Source organism: Caretta caretta, chromosome 7, assembly GCF_965140235.1.
Source record: "Caretta caretta isolate rCarCar2 chromosome 7, rCarCar1.hap1, whole genome shotgun sequence".
Classification (NCBI taxonomy): domain Eukaryota; kingdom Metazoa; phylum Chordata; order Testudines; family Cheloniidae; genus Caretta; species Caretta caretta.
The window spans coordinates 87573800-87590568 of NC_134212.1; positions in this window are offsets into that span (position 1 = coordinate 87573800).

The following is a 16769-nucleotide window of genomic DNA, read 5'->3' on the forward strand; positions in this document are numbered from 1 at the left end:
TTTTAATTAGCTGCAGGCAAGAGTTGATTCACCTTAAAGATGATATATGATGTTCAACTGGTGGAAACAATACAATCTTGGGAGCGTTTGCTTCATCACCAGGGTTAACTTCTTACTTGCACTGTAGAAATTCCCAACATTCTTTTAACTTTTACTCCTTAAACAAATAGCTTTCAGAACGTTTTGTTGGTTAATATAATTGCTTTTCTGCCTTTCCTGGCAAAGGAATATTCGAAAATGGCATAAGAACGCCAACCACGACCAGCCTGATTCTTTTCTGAAACAATGTTTTCAAACTTTTGACTGCGAGGACGGTGGGGGAAGCTTCGAAGAGCTACAGTTAATATTTGTTATGGCAGTCATTTATACGGACAGATTAAGATTATTTTATCTTAATGAACTTTTAAAATAGTAGACTAGAGCGTGAGACTTTATGGGAATGTCTTCAAGATGATATAGGGGTTTGTTTGTACTCCCGGGGTTTTCATCCTTTGCTGAGAGATATAATAGCATCTTAATGTGCAATATTTCACATAAATCTACAGGCAAAAGTTATTGGGCCAGATTCCCAAATCTGCTAAGACTACTTCATTCCACACCAGCCCCGCCTGGCATAAAGGGATGGAGGAGGGCATGTTTTGGGGTTGGGCAGGGTGTCCACTGAACTTGTCCACTGGTGTAAGGTTCTTGAGATGCCTTACCCTGGTGATATAGATAGAAGCACAATAGCAATAACTTCTTTCAGAGACTGTTGAACATAAGAGCAAATACAACAATCTCCACTGCCCCCATTTCCACTCAACCCAGAGAACTGAGCTCATAGTGTTGAAATAGGCAACACGCACCATGATTTTACACACGTACAATGTCATTTTGGAAAAACATCTGGTTGGTGTCAGGGTGATCCATTTTTCACTGCCAACTGGTCAAAGTGGCTGTGTAGAGGTCTTCTCATTCAAATAGCTATATGCCCACCACAGTGGGGAACCTAAATCCTGCCATCTCTAATTCTAATAAAATTAAGAGTCTCTTTGTTAGCCAAGAATATATGGAATTAGAGGTAGATTCTTTTCAACCAATAAATGGGGCTCATTGACAACCACATGTTAAGAATGTGATAGTCCTTATTTAAGTCGCATTGAAATTATCCCCTCTTTCAATCTGAGAAGCAAATTTTTCTGACCCTTGTTCCGCTTTCCCATGGCCTTGTCTCCTCAAGAATTGATTACTCTTATTCCTTAGTCATCATTCTCCAGGAAAGTTCTTTGAGAACATTTCAGCTGTTTTCATAGCCACATTTTAAAATCAATGGAGAGCAAATACGTTCACCCATTTCCCATACTAGACTCTAAAATTTTATGGATGCCAGTTTCAAGACCGAAGGTGGTGATAAAACCATAGCATTAAGCCCTAGGACCCTATGTGGTCTCAGAACTAACTTTTTACTTAAGTGTGTGCATTTCAGCAGTTAGTGCCTGTAGCTTTCCATAAGTGTATGGTTTTTGTTTAGATTTAAGCAAGATTGTAACAAATTAATTTCAGACACTGGGCTGGATTCTTTGTCACATTACAGATCCATTGTGATGGCAGAGCTAGCATAAAAAGGCCATACACCTGGTGAGGATCTGGTCACCAAGGAATTTCTCCAACCTACAGGGAGTCCCTTCATGCCATAAGAGTTCTTTTCCTCTCTCTCTCTCTCTCACACCCCTGGCATAGGGGAAATGTGGAGAACATGGCTGAGTTAAAGGGGGTATAGTTGGAGTCCTACTGCACTCTAGCTATTCCTCAGCTGCCATAATGGCCACTTGAGGCCATAAGCAGCTGGGTATAAGTAAAGGCAGGCTTGAGGATATTTTAACTTACACCAGAAGCAGAAATGGCTACTTGCTAGTATCCTAGAATAGTGGAGATAAAGTAAGGTACTTTTGCCGACCCTCTATCTGGTCATACTTCAAGCTTAGCCACACATGAGAATCCGAACTTATTCTTAGACTACTTTAATACTAGTATAATATTACAATGAGCTCCCTCTTGGATCTTTGTGTCTTTCCCTCTGAGTTTTTTAAAAAACAAAACACTTCATAGAAAGCTGGGTCCTGAAGAGGAAGCAGCAGTGACACATGTTCCTAGTTCTTTGTCTTTGAAGGGTTGCGGGCATTATGCTCAACTCCTAAAAATCCTTGTAGGGGGTATGATTGAACTAGCTGGCCTGATTTCCCTCACCCCTAAATTCTTGCTATGGTAGAGAAGGCCAATTGCCCGTGGATGCCAAAGGAGGGGATACTGAGGGGGAAAGGAGACCACTGCCCTCCCCGACCCAGAAAAGGTCTTAAATCCTGTCATGCTGAAGCCAGAGAGAGCCAAGAATCTTTGTAATCTCATCAATAAGCCATATTTTCATTAGCCAGCAGTAAGCAGACCTTTTGCCCCAAAAGCTTTGTTTTGATTCTAAATGTATACTCCATAATGCTCCAGCAACCTTAATGACTAAACATTTTTCCACTCCTGTTTATTTTTCCACTAAAATGATTGTACCAGATGACTCCAATGGGATAATAAAAAGGAGTGGGGGAGAAAATACAGTAAATATTATTGCATATTTGCAAGCTTTTGCTATAAAATGTTCTCTAAAGAAATTAATCTTTCTCTAATGTGCAGAAAATAGGGTTAGGTTTTAGAAGTATGCTGATGTCCTCTATATAATGTTACACACACATAGGCTCAAAGGCTACTATAGTTTTAAGCATTAATTCTGACGGCACATGTAGTATAAAAGGATAAAAACATATTTAACCTACTGTTACTGTAGAGATAACTTGGTTAAAGGAAATGCAATTTATCAAAAGAAGGCACATCCATGGACTACGTTCCTGCAACATGCAGGAATCACATAAGACTCTCTCCTTTGTCACCATGCTCATTTTTGCTAACATGTCTCCTTTTCCTAGTGTTGCAACCCTGGCTATACATAAAATAAAACTCTAGTTTGTTTATTATATCTGCCTATTCTATTCTATATTACAAATAACCAAATGAAAAAGGTCAAGATTTCAAGGCTCTGTGTCAGCTGTGACACCTGTCAGTTCTTAATGAGTTAAAAATACATCTTTCAATGGATCTTTATTTCATTCCATTGTGTCTCTTATCAATCATAAAACTTATAGTCACCCCTTAACAATCACCCAATCATGTTTACACCATAAATAGAGTCTACAGAGGTATCAGTCTGAGGGGCATTTTTTCCCTAGACATGTGTATTCCTACAGATTTGGAGTCACCAGCAATACTTGATCACATAAAGTTCCTGCACACAAGTCACTCACAGATTAAAAACCAGCACTCTGACTTTAGAGTTCACTCTTTGCTAATATTATAATGATTCTGAGTGAACAGTTAATATGCAAATTAATATACAACAAAAGAGGACTAAAAAAACTTGATATTTACTAACAGGTACCAACACAGCAGTGGCTCAATATCAAATAACAATTACAATTTTTAATAACTGGGGGGTTTTTTGGGGCAAAAGTATATATACTTTGTGTGAGGGGGAAAAAAGATGTCAGTTTGCTCCTCAAAGCGCTATGCAACTCTATTAGAACTGTAAAATAATATTTATCACATCTTTCATCTGAAAGTTTGAAAAGTGCTTTCAGATCTCAAAACTTCTGTGATGCTGGTAAGTACAACTATCCTGTTTTACAGATGGCCATACTAAGCCATGGGGTACTTACGTGTGATTTGCACATGGAAGCACTGAGACTAGAACCAAGGATTCTTTATTTCCCCATCTCCTGCTTTTATCACTAGAGCTTGCTCTCTGTTAATGGGAACTTTTAATGCAGCAAGGAGACAATACCCCTTAAATGTGATAATTTGTTAATTTAAAATCATATTCACTTGCAGAACAGTTGCTGATTATTTTATCACCAATAACGCTCTTATTAGCATATACTAAATATATGGAAATATAAAAGAAATGAGACACTTATACAGCACTTTTATTTGGCTAATTGCCTTCCTTTTTGATCCTACTCCCACACCATCTCCTCTTAAAATTGTAGCAGGATCATTAGTTATTCATTAATTCTCCTGTTCATAGAGTGCACATTTCAGATCACCTGTTTCCAGAGAGCCCTGTCTCCAGCCAGTGTTGCAGACTGCTCTATATTAAGGCTGAGGCAGAGAAGCTCAAACTACAGCGTCCTTCCAGTGTGTATGAGGCCATGGCTCAAACACACAAAGCTGGCAGCCTGGCATGCAGATGGCCAAGACACCTGAGTCATCATTGAGCCACCTGGGAAGACCTTGGAGGCTGGCTGGTCCAATGCTTGACAGCCTCATTCATAAAGTGATGAAACCACCAGTGCCTTCAATGTGTCATTGCTGTTTCATATTGAAAGTGTCCAGCTGGCACATTTGTGTGTCTGTGGTGGCCCAGGTTCCGGTGCATTACAGAAGAACAGAAGTCACTGTTCCTCAATAGATACATATCTTAGTGTGAGTTGATATATGGCATTGATGCCACAGGGGCTTCCAGAGAGTGTACATAGGACTAGTAGCCTTGCTGATTCAATGCTCATGTCATGAAGGTAGCCTCCCTCAGTGGTGACAACAGTCAAGATACTCAAATTAGTTGATGAATTCAGAAAACATCCACTCAATGTGCAGCAGCAGTCAAAAACATGAACAGAATGTTGGGAATCATTCAGGGATAGACAATAAGACAGAAAATATCATATTGCCTCTCTATAAATCCATGGTACACCCACATCTTGAATACTGTGTGCAGATCTGGTCACCCCATCTCAAAAAAGGTATATTGGAATTGGAAAAGGTTCAGAAAAGGGCAACAAAAATTATTAGGGGTATGGAACAGTTGCTGTATGAGGAGAGATTAATAAGACTGGGATTTTTCAGCTTGGAAAAAAGACAACTAATGGGTATGATAGAGGTCTATAAAATCATGAGTGGTGTAGAGAAAGTAAACAAGGAAGTGTTATTTACTCCTTCTCATAACACAAGAACTAGGGGTCACCAAATGAAATTAATAGGCAGCAGGTTTAAAACAAACAGAGTATTTTTTCATAGAACGCACAGTCAACCTGTGGAACTCCTTACCAAAGGGTGTTGTGAAGGCCAAGACCATAACAGGGTTAAAAAAAGAACTAGATAAATTCATGGAGATAGGTCTATCAATGGCTATTAGCCAGGATGGGTATGGATGGTGTCCCTAGCCTCTGACAGAAGCTGGGAATGGGTGACAAGAAATGGATCACTTGATGATTACCTGTTGTGTTCATTCCCTCTGGGGCTCCTGGCCCACTCATTGGCCACTGTTGGAAGACAGGATTCTGGGCTAGATAGAACTTTGGTCTGACCCAATATGGTGGTGGTGGTCTTAATTCAACTTCTTGTCCATCGATTGTGATGTGTAGGGTAGAGGTCCATCAGCCACATCAATCAGTTTGGTCTTCTTCCACTTGAAGACCAAGCTTACTTGCTGCTTCCATAAATATATTCAGAGCATTGATGTGATTAGTTCATGAGTTGCGAATATAGCTGTCATCTGCATGTTCAGTCTGATATATAGAAGTACCACCCCCAGTATGCAGCTAGAGATGGTTTCCATCATTCAGTCAATAACAGTGTTGAACGGATATGCGGCAGCCTTGAACTCTTAACAAACGCTGCTGTTGTATTCAAATCAGTTAGACATCCTTAGACCTGAATGGACACAGCTCTCACATTGGTAATGCGTTTCTACAAGAAGGTTGAAGAGCTTGCCAGGAGCACCAGGAGCTTGCAGGCAGAGTCAAAGGGAGTGACAATCAACACAATCTAAGGCAGCTTTTAAATCAGTAAAGGCTATATACACCTCATTCTTCCTAAGATGAAATTCCTGGGCTTTTTCAGTGATGCATCTAATGGTAAAAATCTGCTCCATGGTTGATCAGCTGGGCATAAACCAGCTTACTGTAGAAATTGCACATTCCTTATGGTGGGTTTAACATGCTCAAGAAGAAGCAGTAGTGGACAGTTTGCTTAGAATGGAAAGCAACATGATGCCGTGGTGATTGGAACACACCAGAACATCTTTCCCTTTCCAGAATGAGAGAGTAATCCCATGGGACCAGTTGTATAGTAGTTTCTCATGAATCCATACTCTGATTAATATGGGTCAGCTATTCCAAGACAGAATCCCTGCTATGCTTGATCAGCTTGGCTGCTGTCCCACAAATACCAGCAGCATGGGCATTCTTGAGTTTACCCGCTGTGATTTGAATCACTTTAAGAGTGACATCCTCTACATTAAATGGGAGCAGGGGGCGGTCACTGGACTCTTTGCATCTTACTGGCACTACAGATCTGTAGCGTTGAGGTGGTTAAGAAGCTCTTGAAAGCATTCTTTCCATCTACTCAAACCTTCTGCCTTGGTGTTCAGTATGTTACTACATCCAGAGTACTGAACTGGCTTTTAAGGTGCACATTTCTTTATAGATAGCCTCATAGTTGTTTCTGGCTGATGCAGCTTCTATCAGTTGAGCCATATTTTCCCAAAACATCACAAGAGCCTACTTTAAAGCTGTAATACGCAAGATATTGAGGCATCCACATTCTTGGTTGTTACCATTTAAGCAAGCCACAAATCATTTTTTCTGTGATGTCCAGAGTCTGTTGAATGATCCATTGATGTATAGGGCTGGGGCACCTTTTCTGCAGCACTTTGGGGGTGGTGTCCATAATAGTCTAATAGAATAGAATTTAGCAAGTTGAAATAACTAAATATATGCATATTTTATAAATATTAAACATTATTACAGAGTTAATAACAATACAAAGCTGTAGAATGATACTAGTGATACTGCTACTGTGTGTGAAGTAGTCAAACAATTACATCATTTACACCAAAAATATTAAATAATCAATAATTACTATAAGCAATTCCAGGGTGGCAGTATAGTGAAGACATTTCACTAAGGATTAAATTCACCCTTCTACAGAGAACAGCACAAAAGTCTCCCTCAACCCTTTCAAATAGGACTTAACTGGAACTTAGGTAGTGCATAGGTCTTGTGCTGTTCTTCAAGGGGTGAATTTTACTCTAAGAATACATCAATTAATGACTGCATCACTTTCAGATACATCAATCTGTGATGGGTTCCATTTGCTCTGTTTTTCCTTTTGTTGATTTAAGACGCTTATTTTTCTCTAAACTCTTTTCCGGTGCAGCTGTACCAAACTTGCTTAACAAAATTGGGGAGCTCCAAATATAGAACGGTATTTTGCCTTCATGTGACAGTGTAGCCTTTCCGATCACCAAATAAATGTCCATGTCTTCTCACCATGAATCTGGACAGGTTTAAAAGAGACAACATAGGCTTCACTTTTAACTTGTGTTGCTATTGCTTCATTGAATGAACATTTTAAAACTCCATGCAAAGCCTTTAGAAAGACAACAAAAGCTAAGGAAAATTCAATATGTGCACAGCATAGTTACTCCAGCAATCTAAGTGATTGTACGATGTCACAGTATAAATCCCCAGAATATAAACTATTGATTCCTGTGTCTGAACAGGTAATGGTAGAAAAGGAGTGTGCAGCTCTAGCCTGCATAGATGTTACAAAACTTACTGAAAGGATGACAAAATGGAAGAAAGAAAGACACCAGAACTTGTATTCTTATTGTAGTATATATTGTAGAGAGAATATGGATTTAGCTATATTTCAGTGAGTTTCAAGGCTAAAGACTAGTATCTTTTCATATCCAAAGCTATTGATATATCTGCAATAAGAATAAACTGACAAACCAGAATAGACTAGATGAACATGCCCCATCTTAATACATTCTTTCTAGAGAATGTAACATGACAGGATGAGCCCTGAAACAGAGTCAACATTATATTTAAGAATAATCAACAATGGTGCCAAAGGTAAATACAGTGAAGAAGGATGTGTTCGTTGCATATTTTAAGGCACTTGAGCCAGTTTTACTGGCATCAGATGAGTACTTGAGTTGCTTGTCAAGCAGCTCATTGCACAGTGATCCCTTGAATACTGAAAATCTATTAGGGAGAGCACCATTTTTACAACACATGGAACCCTAGAAAGATCACGACAAAAGAGAGAATTAAATGTAGAAGGCCACATCCATTGTTTGTGACCAAGTAAACAACTCCTAATTTAACTTACTGTGTGATGTTTTTCCTTTTTTTTTCCTTCCTGTTTGCAAATTCGTTGGATAATTCTCAACTAGTCATTAGCAATTATTCACAAACTTTTTCTGAGAATAACATTTGACCTGCAGATAATTTAAATTAACTATTATGTACCTTAGTAACAGCATGAATTTCAGATTGTAGATTTGTCTCCACAATGCAATGTAAACTGTGATTAAGTCTAAGGGCTCTCTAGGGTAAGATGGACCTAAAATTCTGTGTAAAGCGTCTTAAATTCTGTGACCACAACATGTAAATTAAAATTATTTATCTCAAATGATTAGCCCACCTTTTTCACCTTGCTGTTTTATTCAAAGACCCCAGTTGAGATTAAGGCCTCATTGTTCCAGGCACTATTCCGACAAACAGGTAAATATGGTCGATACCCCAAAGGAGACTTCTAAGGAGATTTCAGATGGCATCAAGTGTACTAAGGCTTGAAAAGAGATGATCTGGGATGGATTATGGAGTGTGTGTGTGTGTGTGTGTGTGTGTAATTTTAAATCTACGTGAAGATAATTTAGCCTGTGGCCAAAATAACTCACAAAAAGGCCTTCCCTTGACTCTCCCATTTATCTGCTCAAGAATATTGAAGATAGATTGCAGGAAACACTCTTATCTAGCTATATACTCAAAGAATATTAACTAAAAATATTAAGAACTGCCTACAAATAATTTAGATGATCAAAGCACTGGGATAGCTGGCGGTTTGCCAATGCCACAGATACTCTATCATCTGCTTTGCCTCTTCTATTTCAGAAACGAAGCTATAGTATCTGGTAATAAAGACCGTTTTAAGAAAAATGACAATTACTGTATCTGTAAATTGACTGTTAAGTAGACTGTTACTGAGAAATTCAAACATTAGTTGCTGTAATCTTAGAATACAGCAGCCTTCGAAGATGTTTGTAGATTGCTAAATTGGGATCTCAAGCAAAAAGGGATGACTGCTTCCTGAATATCATTTTCTGAGACATGAAATCATGAGAGGAAAATACCAATGTTAATGTTCTAAATGGCCTCAAGGATTTTCTAGAGTTAAGAAGTTGCAGTAAAAATCTCCTTTTGGCTAGATAGATACGTACTCCAGTAAATAAAGGTGCCTCTATGGTATGAGGCTGATTTCAGATGACTCCTGAAGGTGGGGTCTCAGAAACAGGTTGGATGACTCTTGTTACCTGAGCCATTATTTACCAGCATAGGGGATGTCCTGACCTTCATGCATGGTCATTCCCTGTAGTATGGTCTCTGGAAGAATGTACTTCCAAAAGTATTGTATTATGTCAGCACTTGAATTCATCTTAAACATCAACTAATCCATTATTACTCTGTGTGTGTGCGTGTGTGTGTGTTTGTGTTTGTTTTCTTCATGGAGCAATGTTATTGAGGTGTGAATTGATTGAGAAGGGATAGATGAAGGCCTGGAGAGTGGCACAATCAGGAATCATCCCTCTCCTCCCAGGCTATGTGGGTGTGGGGTAGCATCATGGTATTTACTCTTTCCCAGCCCAATGGGTGGGGGCAGTACAAGGATCTTCACATAGGGTAAGAACGGGCATGAGAGCTGGCAGGCAGCAACTGATCCTCAGCTCCTTCTGTGATAAAAGGGTAAAGGGCTTCAGTAGCACTACTAGCCCTCTGTCTTCAGAGCTGACTGGCAAAAAGGAGGGAGCAGTGCCTGCTTCACACGCTAAGGGAACAGGCTGTCCAGCATGTGCAGCAGCTCTCATGGGCTGCTCTCCCCAGAAGGCAGGATAATGGGGGGGAAATTGGGACTTGGATGGTGAGGCCAGGACTGGCCGGAAGAGCTAGGGTATGGAGGAAAAGATGAGCTGGAGAGAATAGATTTGTGGCTACTACAGCACACTGTCATTCCAGGCTCTGGAGGGAACCCAAGATTCCTGAGTCTTACCGTTCCTCTGATGTCAGCAAGTATCTGTGAAACACACTGGCAAAGTGTCCCATCCATCCAGCCCCCTTTTGACTCCTTTTCTTCCTAACTGGTCTTTCCATGGGACTTTGCCTACTATTTCTCCAAGTTGGTTGAAATCTGCATTTCTGAAGTCCAGTGTCCTTGTTTTGATATTTTTATGTCCTCCTTTCCTTAGGATCTTGAATTCTATCGGATCATGATCACTTTCACTCAAGATGCCTTCCACTTTCAAATTCTCAACCAGTTCCTCCCTATTTGTCAAAATCAAATCTAGAACAGCCTCTCGACTAGTTGGTTTCTCCAACTTATGAAATAAAAAATTGTCTCCAAAGCATTCCAAGAATTTGGATAATCTGTGCCTTGATGTATTATTTTCCCGACAGATGTCTGGGTAGTTGAAGTCCCCCATCACCACCAAGTCCTGTGGTTTGCTGATTATGTTAATTGTTTTTTTAAAAAAGCCTCATCTACCTCTTCTTCCTGTTTTAGGTGGTCTGTAGTAGACCACTATCATGGCATCACCTGAGGTGGTTTAGTTTTTTTTTACTCCTTTTATCCTTACCCAGAGACTTTAAACTATTCCCCTATTTCTATCTCAACTTCAGTCCAAACGTATATGTTTTTGATGATAAAAGGCAAGACCTCGTCTTTTTTTCCCTGCCTGTCCTTCCTGAGCCAGCTGTACCCATCTATACCAATATTCTAGTCATGTGTTTTATCCCACCAAGTCTGTGTGATGCCTACAATGTCATAGTTGTGTTTATTAACTAGCACTTCCAGTTCATCCTGTTTATTCCACATACTTCTTGCATTAGTATACAGACATTTAAGATACTGATTTGATTTTCCTCCTGTTCCCACTTGTCTCTCTCTTGTCCTTGTTATAATTGTGTATGCTTCCCCCCTCCCCCAAGATTCTGACCCTTCTTCCAGGTCTCCATGTTTTTGACTTACCTGTGGGCCTTTGTCTCCTGCCCCAATCAAACCTAGTTTAAAGCCCCCCTCACTAGGTCAACCAGTCTGTCTCCAAAGATGCTCTTCCCCTTTTTCAACAGAGAAGTCCTCCTGGTGACACCAGACTTGCAGCCAGGAATTCACCTCCAGGATGCACCTGTATCTCCCTGGACTCCTATCCTTGCCTGGGAGGATCAGAGAGAACACCATCTGCACCCCCACCTACTTCACCTTGGCTCTCAGATCCAAGTAGTCACTTCTGACATGCTCAGGGTCATACCTCACAGTATCATTGGTGCCTACGTGGCATAGTAGTCAGAGGGCCAGATTATCCTTGAAAATCCCCCCCCCCCAATGTTCTCCTGAGATGCCGTGTCAGCCGACAGATGGGTGCCTCCCTCCCCTCAAAAGGGAGTCACCAACCACCACTACCTTATGTTTCCTCTTGGGAGTGGTGGCCATGATCCTCCCAACCTTGGGAGTACAGCGTTTTTCCTCCTCCACCTTTGGGGGCACAGTTCCTCATCCCTCATTGCCAGGACAGCATAAGTGTTCTTCGTCATTGTGCTCAGTGGGTTGGGAGCCGGATTGGAGCACTGCCTGCCACCAGAAGTAAACAGCAGCCAGTGTTGTCCTATGACAGGGCTGTGTCCTCCTTCCCTGGTGTGACAGCAGTCCTCTCTAACTGGTTAGCCTCCTCAGCCCTGGAGGTCTCCTTATGAATACTTCTGATGAATTCCTTGTGTGCACGGATTCTTCTCAGCCTAGCCACCTCCTCCAGGAGCTCTCCCACCTGCTTCCTGAGAGATTCCACCAACAGACAGCTTTCACACTGGATGGTCGCCCCAGCCTGGCTTTCTATGAAAGGGCAATGCCAGCCACTGTCTCTGCAAATCCGCACCAGAATCTGGGTAGAGGCATCCAGGGTTAGGTTCTCTGTCTGGATACAGGTGCAGGGGGAGGAGACGGGAGCAGTACTTATGCTGGCCACGCAGCCTTTCCTAACCATAGTGATACTATTACAATGCCTTGTTACAAACTCCCTTTCAAACTCCCTCTTTTTCTGGCCCCCTGTTCACTAGCTCATATGTAATACGCATATTTCATTAAAGGTGAGCCCTTAGGAAGTAAATCACCCTACATTCCACCAAAAAGATGGTCAAAGGGCTAGAATGCAAGCCATATGAGCAAAGGCTGAAGGAACTAGATATGTTTAGTTTGGAGAAGAGGCAATTTAAAGGGGGACACTATAGCAGTCTTCAAATACTTGAAAGGCTGTAATAAAAAAAGATGGAGAAAGATTGTTCTGTCTTGCCACAGAGGGCAGGACAAAGAGGCAATGGGTTCAAACTACAGCATAGCAGATTTAGATTAAGTCTCAGGAAAAACTTCCTAACTGTATGAACAGTCAGACAATGGAGCAAACTGCCTAGGGAAGCAAGGGAAGCTCCTTCACTTTGGAACGTATTCTAAACGGTGGTTAAATCAGCATACCTCCATTGAAGTCAGTGGTGCAGTACCAATTTACACCAGCTAAGAATCTTGTCCCTTAGATATACAGTGGCTTATTTAATTTAAATTTTTTAAATATTAGTAGTTATAACAGGAGGAAACGCTTTGTGTGATATGTACTGCAGATCCTGTAGACTTGTGTAACTGAATAAGTAGCTAGGAGAATACAACCTTATTGGACCTCATTTAATTACTGAGTTTTATTTCCTCTCCCCTCCCCCCCAGATTTTGCAAATGAATGTAATCCAACTCAATAACACTTAATAAGGTGATAGAGCCATGTGTTAAATTATGTAGGGAAACATTGCTCCCAAGTAATTTTGAATTCCATATATAGCTTACTCTTAATGTTTATCTCTTGATCTTACATTTTCAGAGTGAATAATCACCATATAAATGATGTTACTATTCCCACAGAAATTCTGTTGCTTTCTTTAAAGACAAATATGAAACCACAGCAGCACATCACATTGTTAAAAGTTGATGTTGGAGAATGATAAACACATTTTTCAACTTTGAAGAACTGATTATGAAGCATTGTTAATATGCTGTACAAAATGTTTGTGCAGCAAATGTTAAATGCTATATATGTTTACTATAAATGGACTTCATTCAGAATATAAGATTATTTTATTTTTTGAGGGGCAGGATGGGAATATGAGACCGGCCATATTGGGTCAGACCAATGATCCATCTAACCCAGTATCCTCTCTTCTGACAGAGGTTGGTCCCAGATGCTTCAGGTGGAATGAACAGAACAGGGCAATTACTGAGTGATTCATCCACTGTCATACAATCCCAGCTTCTGGCAATCAGAGGCTTAGGAACATCCAGAGCATGGGGTTGCATACCTGATCATCTTGGCTGTAGTCACTAATGGATGTATCATCTATGAAATTATCTAATTCTTTTTTGAACCTTACTACAATTTTGGCCTTCACAACATCCCCTAGCAACGCGTTCCACAGGTTGACTGTGCATTGTGTGACGAAGTATTTCCTTTTGTTTGTTTTAAACCTGTTGTCTGTTAATTTCACTGGGTGACCCCTGGATTTTGTGTTACGGGAAGCAGTAAATAATGCTTCCCTATTCACTTTCTCCACTCCATTCATGATTTTTAGACCTCTATTATATGCCCCTTTAGTTGTCTGTCTCTTTTCCAAACTGAACAATCCCAATCTTTTTAATCTCTTCTCATATGGAAGCTGTTCCATACTCCTAATCATTTTTGTTGACCACCTCTGTACCTTTTTCCAATTTATAATTTTTTGAGATGGGGCGAATCAGACCCTGAAATGGTAGGTGCGTATTGCTGAGATTTTATGGGGTACAATATCATTATCTTTCTTAGTGGATGCAGAAATGTTGAACAGAAGAGGTATCAGAATAGAAAAATGTGGTACCTTCCAAGAGGGAGAAATTGTGGCAGATGAGCAATCACCACTGATGCTGCTCTTTTGGGCCTCTTAACAAAAGAAGAATGGAGTCACTTGACCACAACTATAGCTATCCTTGCCAGTATCTACTGACATGCCCACAGTATTAAAGGCTGCTATCAAACTCACTACTTAGCCTATTTCTAAGGAGAGTTATTCACCCAACAAGATATGAGCAGTTGATTCCATACCCAGGCTTAGCCACATTGACAGATCAAGATAATCTGTCCCCTCTAGGCACTACCAGAATTGTTTTTACTTTAACTTTCTAGCTAGTAAATTAGAGGCAAATATTTAGTGACATTGTTAGCACTTTCAGTTACTTATTGAGAAAAGGCGTAAAAATAACTTGTTAGAGGTGAGACATTTTGCCCTAACAAGTCCATTTACAATCTTCCATAAGAGCAGACCCAATGTCTTCCCAAGAGTTTCCATTTGCCATGAAAGACAAGCATCCAAATCACAAGTTGCTACCTAAACCTCTCCAAATATTTTCAAGAATAGCTAACACTCAAGTGGAGACGACATTTCGTTTGTTCCCCTCTGATACAGAAATGCTGTTTTCTGGAAGACCAATTAAGTCTGAGTCCCAGAGATTTTAAAGTACATTGAAAATGATTTACCACTTGTAACATTTGACTAAATATCCAAGTAGAGTTTTTGGATTCACTATCCCATCTACTACCCAAAAATAATTCCAGAAATCAGCTGTTCATGGCGGCTATGCTAGGGTACCTAACTCTTGGATGAAGTCACAGCATAAGATTTTTTTTTTTTAATATCTGTTACAAATATTTGGTTCACAACACAGTTTCTGTCACCAGTGCTCCCGCCTCATTCATTGATTCCTGCTTCATTTTGTTGCATGTTGTCTATATAAGATACTGATCTCTGAGAACCCACCACATCGGTAGCCAAGAACTAAAGAAAATCAGTGTTCAAGTTGGTAACCCACAGAGTGGTTCATCTGTTGAGCATTGTTCTTCCTCACAGTTCTAAAAGTCAGTTCTGTTCTACATGGGATTATAAAGCCAGTGAGGTGAACTGTTACCTTGAACTAAAGGAGGCTATTTGACTATGACAAATGATGAAAACAGCACTATCTCCAATATCGAAGCCTAACTCACAGGCTAGATCATGCATGGAACATTTTCCTCTTGGATTTAATGCAAAATTTGCTATATTCAACAGTCAATATTTGAAATTTAAGATGTGTGGTTCATTGTAATTAGTCACAAATTATATAGGATTTTTTCTGTCCCTTGATTGCATCAGTGTGATGCATAATCAAGAGCAAGCCTTTTAAGAAGAAAAGGCAGCAATTTAGGGAGAGAAAGCAGATTAAAAAGCATTAAGAATTTTAGAAACCCTTACAGATGTTTTTCTTTCTGAGTCAAAGTGGCATTTCCTCAGAAACACATATGAAAAATTAGGCTACTATAGCAGATAGAGAGTTTGTGAATGCAATGAGAGAAGACGACATTTGGAGTGAAGGAGGAATGATTATGTGACACTCATTGCAGCTTGACTGAAGCATGTAGTATGGTCTGTATGTTTGGGAGGTTGTGTGCTCAGATTCGTGGTCTGCTTGACAAGGCTGAGAATTTTGCAAAGCGGCTTTGATCCCTAATCCCGTTAGCATCCATTAACTTTTAACCAGGGGGTGGGGCAACTCAAGGAGAATAAGTGTTTAAAAAACCAGCTCCTAAGTGACCAGAGGAGCTAGCGAATAGGAGCCACTAACAGGAGAATTGTGAGGGAATGTGAGAGCAGGCTACACCTGATTAACATTCTCTAAACTTTTAACAAATGGAAATCAAATCCTACTGAGGAAAATAGAAAGAAGCATAAACTCGGGCAAGTCAAGAGTAAAAGTATAGTTAGGGAGTCCAAAAAAGAATTTGAAGTGCAAACTAATACTTTTTTTTTTAAGTACTGTTAGTAAGCCTGCCAAACAACAAGTGAGGCCACAGGGTGATGAACATGCTAAATGGGCACCTAAGGAAGATAAGGCCATTGCAGAAAAGCTAAATGCAGAGGATGTGAGGGAGATCCCCACACCCGAGTCATTCATTTTAGGTGACAAATCTGAGGAACTGTCCCAGATAAAGGTGACACTAGAATCACAGAACCATAGTTGTCAGAAGGGGCCACAAGGATTGTGTAGGGTAACCCCCTTTCAAGATGCAAGATTTGTTATGTCTAAACCATCCAAGGCATAGAATCATAGAATATCAGGGTTGGAAGGGACCTCAGGAGGTCATCTAGTCCAACCCCCTGCTCAAAGCAGGACCAATCCCCAATTAAATCATCCCAGCCAGGGCTTTGTCAAGCCTGACCTTAAAAACTTCTAAGGAAGGAGATTCTACCACCTTCCTAGGTAACGCATTCCAGTGTTTCACCGCCCTCCTAGTGAAAAAGTTTTTCCTAATATCCAACCTAAACCTCCCCCACTGCAACTTGAGACCATTACTCCTTGTACCTCTTCTACCACTGAAAATAGTCTAGAACCATCCTCTCTGGAACCACCTCTCAGGTAGTTGAAAGCAGCTATCAAATCCCCCCTCATTCTTCTCTTCTTCAGACTAAACAATCCCAGCTCCCTCAGCCTCTCCTCATAAGTCATGTGTTCCAGACCCCTAATCATTTTTGTTGCCCTTCGCTGGACTCTCTCCAATTTATCCACATCCTTCTTGTAGTGTGGGGCCCAAA